Raw genomic sequence first — 8,831 nt, forward strand, 5'->3', positions numbered from 1 at the left:
GACAAAATAGCTTGTTAATGACTTCAAAACTCATTTCTATTGACATGTGTTCAACATCAAAATCTGACGTAAAGCACTCAGACAATTTCTTTGGGAAAGAATAGTATAATATAATCAACGTGCACATATTTGAAGGTCTGTTACCCGAATGCAATTATTAACCCTTGATTTAACATTGTTGTAATGGACAATATTTTGCGTCGGTTAGAGAGTATTTCCATTTCAACAATGAGCCCGTAACACTTTGGGTTATCAGACCTGCAACTAAGCACACGTCTAATATAACCCATGCTATGTATTACCCACAGTTACAAGACAATGGGAAGTGTACCATGATTGTTAGTTTGACAGACAACATGTGCACGTTCAATCGTAACATTACATGAAACTGACAGAAAACCAATGAGTTACAGATTGGTGATTCGTGAATGGTGATTGGTGAATGGTGATTATGGTTATTGGTGATTGAGGATCGAAATTCACTTGATGTATTGATTTCTTTGACTGGTCAAGAACACAATGTAAATCTATAATATCCTTAATCCGGATTATCAAAATCCTGGAACTCGAACACAAGCACAAAACTTGCACACATCTATACACTCACATACACAGCACACACACACACACACACACACACACACTCACCGACACAACACACACACGTCCATATAATATACACATAAGTATTTTCCTCGCATAGTCTCTCTCTCTCTCTCTCTCTCTCTCTCTCTCTCTTTCTCTCTCTCTCCTCTCTAAACTACACATGCAAATGCACATATTCACATTCACCAATATTGTATCTCTCTCTCTTCTGCCTCCCAACTTATTTATATACTTTAACGCCAATTTCAACAGACGATAGTAATTCATAACCGCACATATGGCAGGCTGATCAGCAAAGAGTTAATTAAATTGAAAAAAAAATGCGGCTATGTGGTCTAGTGGTATGACACTCGCTTTCGGATCGGAAGGTCCTGGGTTCGAGCCTCGCTCGGCGCATAGCTGAGCCCTTGGAAAAGGCTCTTTACTCACTTTCTCTCACCGTACTCAGGTGTAAATGAATACTTGGCCGTTAACAGCGATGTCTTTGTCCGAAAAAAAATATAATATCGCCTATCAGGCGTCATGTCCCGTTCTACATGTTAAGTGTTGCTGTTGACCAGGGACCCCTTGTAAAGCGCTTTGAGCCCGTTTAGCTATATAAATGCTCTATTCTTATTTTTTAAAATTTTAGACATAAATTTTGCACGTTTTTGCGGTTTCATAATGCTCAATACAATTGTTTTTATTTTACACACTTTACTCCCACAACATATTTCATGGGACTGGAACCAAATTCTCTTATCACACAGTACAAGTTCCAAGTTATCGTTCCAAAATAAAATTTAAAAAAAATCAACCGGCCTCGACTGGCGGGAGGAGGGGAAGGGGGAGGGGGGGTGGTCAAAGGCCATACCTCCTCTCCTGATCACCGATCAGACGTACCATTACACTTCAAATGTTACCCTTTATCACTTAGTCTAGTCAAATGGATTGATTTTTTTAAACAGCTTGATTTTTTCCCCAATGATTAACATCGATGACTTTTTAAATTCAAATTAACTGTATAAATTAGGTGGAAATAGTAAATTGCGGGGGGTCCCGATAGCTCAGTTGGTAGAGCACTCGCTTCACATGGAAATGGACCAAGCTCGATCCCAAGTGCAGTCGAAATTCTTTCTGAACCCCCCCCCCCCCCCCTGTCCACCCAGAAGTGAATAGGTAGCCGAGTCTGTTTGATTGGCAGACAGTTCTTTGCGACAGACTAGCGTCCCATCCAAAGGATAACAAGCAATTACTATTATCCGTTTCATCCAATAGAAACGGGATAAACTCCGGCTCCATAGGCCTAATGGATCTGAAGGACAACTACTTACTACTACTTACGGTAAAAGTGTATAGCTAGACCTCTAGTGCAGTGGGAATCTGTCGAACCATTCCTTGAAACTATCTCCTCCTCTCGGGACCGTCTCATAACCACCACCTGTAAGGCTTTTCTCTGGGCAATGAAGGACTATATGATCTGTTGTCTCACCCCCCCCCCCCATCGTCCTCTCCCCTTCGGCAGTTGTGACAGGCATTTGAAATTTCTTCTTTATTTTTTGGTTCACGTTGGCTCACGTTCTCCCATGTCTTGCAGGATGTACACAGCAGCCATGGTCATCTTGTTAGCGTCGGGTATTCATTTTGAACCTTAGTGCGGTGACAGGATTTGACTTTGCCGCAGTGAAACTCGAACTGGGGACTTGCCAGATCCAAGGCAAGTGTTATCCCTCGCGATCTCCAAGCCGTACCACTTAAATGTTGGTTGTGGAGAACACATGATAAAAACACTGGTTCATGGTCTCGTCTTGCAATAAAATCAAGCGCTCATGAGCGAATCAGAGACAGGATGGGTGACAATTATGGTTAACTTGACTTGAGGTAAGAGACTTCACACTTATTATCCCTCTCAGCGTTAACTGAGAATGGATATTTGGTTCAGGCAGTGATGGATATTTTAACTCAATCAACCCAACACCGACTATCTCCCTAATGCCTATTTATTACATTTTTCTGAGACAAGTTATAGGAGGATTATCAAATCTATTGTTTTTACTATTTGCATGTTAATGATAGTTGAATAAAACGATATATTATGTACATGATCATTTTAAATATATTTTTTCCAATTTTGAAAAGTAGCAAAAGTCTCTAGGATTGAGTGAGATAAGATTGCACTGTATGAACTGAAATTTGGCTCCATTTTGTTTGCAAAATTATAACTAAAGCATTTAGCATTGCATTTCTCTAGAATTGCGAAATGTGGGATGCTCACATTTTATCTTATAATAGCAACGTCCACTTTAGACATTTCAACGGTATCTCAAGTCTTGATGGGGATTTTCTTGTGAAATCTTTAAATTTATATTATTTTGAATGTTATATTGTCGATATTTGATATTCAAAACGACGACGACAATAATTATGATGATGGCAATTGTTATTGCTATTATATTATTATTATTATTATTATTATTATTATTATTATTATATATTATTATTATTATTATTATTATTATTATTATTATTTTTCTTCTTCTTCTTCTTCTTATTATTATTATTACTATTATTATTATTATAGATGATGATGACGATTATGATGATGATCCTGCTGCTGCTGCTGATGATGATGATGATGATGATGATGATGAAGATGATGATGATGATGATGATGATGATGATGATGATGATGATGACGACGACGAAAAATTCACTGTTGACAATATTAAAGTTTTTTTTTCAAGATAGATAATTGAGATAAGAAATTATGTTTTTTTAACACGAGCGTCATTTACTTCCCTTGATAATCTGTAAGGCGAAGACACACCTTTTTGATAAATACTAGTTATATTATATTTCTGTTGTTTTCCCAACCAATCAAATGTCAGTGAATGACAAATTGATTTAAAAACCAGCAAAACGTATAGATATTTCGAAGATGACGTCACTCAGTTCTTTGTTATTGTTTGTTGCCATCCGCGTTTATGAGTAATGCTCACTGAACTGGATTAACCTGACTATAAACGTTCATGGATACACACAGTTTTGTGTGTTGGTCCGTTATACTTCCGGATGGTATGTTATGAGCTTCTTAGCCAATCGCATACAATCTATAGATAGTGTGCGCTTGACTAAGAAACTCACAACATTGCTATCCGGATATATAACGGACCAACACACAAAACTATGTGTAACCGTGAACGTTTATAGTCTGGTTAATACAGTTTAGTGAGAATTACTCATAAACGCGGATGGCAAAAAGCAATAACAACGACCTGAGTGACGTCAACTTCATTCTATCTATAGATAGTATGCGCTTGGCTAAGAAACTCATAACATTGCCATCCGGAAGTATAACGGACCAACACACAAAACTGTATGTATCCATCAACGTTTATAGTCGGGTTAATACAGTTCAGGGAGCATTACTCATAAACGCGGATGGCAAAAAACAATAACAAAGACCTGAGTGACGTCATCTTCGAACTATCTATAGATAGAACTAAATCTACGTCACTCAGGTCTTTGTTATTTTTTTAGCCAGCTATTTTTATGAATAGTTCTCACTAAATTGTATTAATCAGATTATAAACGGTCAAGGTTACACACAGTTTTGTGTGTTGGTACCTTATATTCGGTTGGCGGAATGTTGTGAGTAAATTATTCAAGCGCCCACCATCAATAAAAATCGAAGGAAAGATAAAACATTGCAGTCAACCGTCTCAGAATTTCTCTGATACGTCCTCAAAGATGTCCTCGTAATGAGCGCTTTACGAGAATTAAACTTGCTAATAAATTTGATCTACTTATAGATAGAATGCGCTTGGCCAAGGAGTTCACAACATTGCCATCCGGAAGTATAACGGACCAACACACAAAACTATGTGTAACCATGAACTTTTATAGTCTGGTTAATACAGTTTAGTGAGAACAACTCACAAACGCGGATGGCAAAAACAATAACAAAGGCCTGAGTGACGTCATCTGCATACTATCTATAGATAGAATGAAGTTGACGTCACTCATGTCTTTTTTATTGTTTTTTTTTGCCATCCGCGTTTATGAGTAATTCTCACCAAACTGTATTAATCAGACTATAAACTTTTAAGGTTACACATAGTTTTGTGTGTTGGTCCGTTACACTTCCGAATTCGTTCGAATCAATGTATATGACCAAAGGAAATCGAAATGGCGGCGGCTATGTTTACTTCCGACACAAAATTGCACCGCTATTTTCATCTTTTTACGCGATTTGTTGATTGAAGACCTATTCTTCGCTTAATATTATATTAAGCGTGGTATGATGATTTAGAATTACAAAAATAATATTGCTTATACTTCAGATTGTACACTTCTGCTCAAAATTTCCTTCTATCAATGTCAACTCAAGGAAAACAAAATGGCGACAGTTATATTTATTCCCGAGACGACCTTCTTCGACTTAAGCCATCCTTACTTTCAATACAACCGAGAGCCGTTATTTCCCACAATGAAATAATAAAGAAAATGAATGGGAAAAGGAAAAGGGGCAAAAGAGGAGGCGTGAAAAACCGACTTCATAGACGAGGATCTAAACCACCACTCCCTTCAATAATACTTTCCAATGTTAGATCTCTTCGTAATAAGATAGACACCCTCACTGCTCTCTCCAAGTTTGATTATGATTATAAAAATGCATGCATTATTTGTCTTACGGAAACATGGCTTTCGTCTATGGACACCGATAGTAGTATTGATTTGGCAAATTTTACTTTGTACAGAAAGGATAGAGACACGTCATTAGGGAAAAACAAGAGGGAGGTCTATGCATATACGTGAATGATAGATGGTGTAAAATTGTAAATATAAAAGATCAAATTGACACGCCTGATATTGAACTACTTTCTTTGTCTCTACGTCCACACTACTTGCCTCGAGAGTTTCGTGTTGTCACCATTGTTAATATTTATATTCCACCTAGCGCAAAAATTGAGAAAGCATACCAATTAATAAATGAGCATGTATCGTCATTACTACTACGTCACCCGGACAGTCCACTTATTATTGTTGGTGATTTTAATCATTGTCAGCTGCCCATAGCTGGACTAGAACAGTTCGTCACCTGCAAAACACGAGGAAACAACACGCTTGATCTGTGCTATAGCAATATAAAGAACGCCTACAAAGCGCTACAAAAACAACCGATAGCCACATCTGATCATAATACCATTCACCTAGTACCGACGTACATCTCTAAATTAAAGAGTGAGAAACCAACTGTAGTATATCGCCATATCTGGACTCAAGAGGCAATCCAACGACTGAACGGCTGTTTTGACTGTACTCAGTGGGAGACATTAATGGTAGAAGGTGACAGTATTGATGAATGGACCGAAACTTTGACATGTTATATTACATTTTGTGTGGATTTATGCGTGGAAAAAAAAGAAATTAAGATATTTCCTAACAATAAGCCATGGGTTACAAAGCGACTTAAATATTTACTCAATGAAAAGAAAATTGCCTATATGAGTGGTGACATTAAACTAGAATTTGAAAAGGGGAAGGAGATCAGAAATACAATAAAAGAAGAGAAGGTTGAATACAAAAATAAAATGGAGCGACAACTGAGATCGGGCTGCGCAAGGAAAGCATGGGAGATGATAAAACAAATGGGAGGAGTAGACCAAAAGAAACGAACATTCCCACAAGGAAAAACGAAAACTGATGTCAACAAATTAAATGATTTTTACTGTCGTTTTGACAGGCTCCCACCTGTTCACAACGGTTTGTCAAATGACAATGAGCCAACTCCAGATATTGAAGAAGAAACCGTAAGCTCCCTCTTCCGGAGATGTAAAGAACATAAAGCACCAGGACCAGACAACATTACCGGAACTATTTTGAAAAACTGTCACCAACAACTGGCTATACCTTATACAAAACTTTTTCAAAGGTCAATCGATGAACAATCAGTGCCAGTACTTTGGAAAACATCGATTGTCGTTCCAGTTCCAAAAAAGCGTTGTCCGACCGTATTGAATGACTTCCGTCCAGTGGCGCTTACATCGCTTGTAATGAAATGTTTAGAAAAAATTTTAAAATCTGAGCTCCTACAAAAATGTTATGACCTGAAATTGCTAGATCCGTACCAATTTGCATACCAGCAACATCTCAGTGTTGAAGACGCACTATTAACCGCCACAAATTTGATCTCGAAACACCTTGACCAAACGCCCTCGAATTACGCCAGAATCCTGTTTGTCGACTTTTCGTCAGCTTTTAATGCCATGAACACAGATATTTTGCTTCAAAAGTTGTGCAGCATGGATATTCCAAACTACCTTATTAAATGGTATAAAGAGTTTCTGACCCATAGACCGCAATGTGTAAAATTGTGTGAACATATCTCCAACAAAAGAACGTTGTCGAACGGATGTCCCCAAGGCTGTGTGAGTTCCCCAATCCTGTACATCTTATACACCAACGACTGCAGACCATCCTTTGAAAATTGTTTTATAGTGAAATATGCAGATGATACTGCTATTCTTGGCTTATTAAAAGATAAAGTTACCGAAAAGAATTATTTCAAACAAATAAATATATTCACCGATTGGTGTAAACAAAATCAGCTTGAATTAAATGTTGAAAAAACGAAAGAACAGGTGTTTGGTGTAAAAAATAAAAACGACTTAAAGTGTGTGGCGATCGGTAAAGATGATGTTGAGATAGTTGACTATTTTAAATATTTAGGAATAACCATTGATAGTTCCCTCAATTTCTCTCAACATATTAATATAATTTCTAAGAAAGTTGCCCAAAGATTATACATCCTAAGGAAATTGAGAACATTTCAAGTAAGGAAGAAAACTATGTTAAGAGTTTATGACTCATTGATTAAAAGTGTAATTGCGTTTGGCTGCACCATATGGTTTGGAGGATGCCGACTTAAAGATAAATCAAAAATTTCAAAATCTATCAAAGAGGCATCAAAAATAATAAACCATCCTCTTGATGGAGTAGAAATAATTCATGGAAAAGCAATAGAAAGGAAAGCATTCTCAATTACCAACAATAAAAAACATATTTTATACCATGAATTTAGTCTTTTACCATCTGGGAGAAGGTTTTGTCAGATTAAATGTAGAACTAACAAGTATAAATCAACGTTCGTTCCATCAGCAATAAAAATTTTGAATATTTCATATGGTACAGAAAAACCAAGGATTGATTCGTTGACTGATTAACTGATTAATTTATTTAATGTAAGATTAACTGACCAATTGATAATGATGATAATTTTTGGTGTCGAATTGCCACAATCGTAACAAATTGAAAACGAAATGAATATGTTTATGTTGTGTATATCGCACGTGTGAAAGAAAGAAAGAAAGAAGAGAGAGAGAGAGAGAGAGAGAGAGAGAGAGAGAGAGAGAGAGAGAGAGAGAGAGAGAGAGAGAGAGAGAGAGAGAAAATAAGTAGGAGTGAAATATCTGTTCAATCTTAGTTATCGTTTAACATTATAACAAGTGTAACTAAATGACAAATTGCCATATTTATGGACAATAAAGATCTATTATTATTATTATTATTATGAAAATGTTGTGAGCTTCTTAACCAAGCGCATACAATCTATATTACCGAGGATAAAACATTTAATGTTTACAGCATAGCAAGTTACAAAATAACATAATTCCACATAGACTGTTATTAAAAAAATAACATAACACTGCCGTGAACATTCACTCAATTCACGTGGGTCTCATTTTATCTGACCTCAGTTATGGCACAGACATCATCATTGTCTCAATGTTAGATTGTACGAGTGTCTACTTTGTGTGAACACAAATCACGATCATTGTCATGTTTGTCATACATTTATACTTTCGTAAAATCAGAGGCGTTATACGCTTCAACAGTCGTGACGTCACTTCCCTCGTAATGACGCATGGTAACTTAGTAACTGGCTCTAAACTATCGGAACAATGGCGGACGCCCTTATGAAATATTTCTCCAACGAGTATAAAAGCGTATCCAGAGGAAAAAATACATTATAAATCTGATCACGTTTCGACTTTTACACATTCTGATCACAAGACAAATGAAAAGTTCTAGACAGCATGAAGAATGAAAAATACCGATTTTCTTTGTTTAGAACCACGATGGCCGCCGTTGCTGGGCGACGTGACATCAGACTATTGAATCCAATTTCGTTTGCTTTTATTGACAGGGGTGTGACTATATCGGTTGATGTGATGCCTTGCACC

Source organism: Berghia stephanieae, chromosome 4 (genome assembly GCF_034508935.2).
Source record: "Berghia stephanieae isolate SIO BIC M18660-M18661 chromosome 4, UCSD_Bste_1.3, whole genome shotgun sequence".
Lineage (NCBI taxonomy): Eukaryota > Metazoa > Mollusca > Gastropoda > Nudibranchia > Aeolidiidae > Berghia > Berghia stephanieae.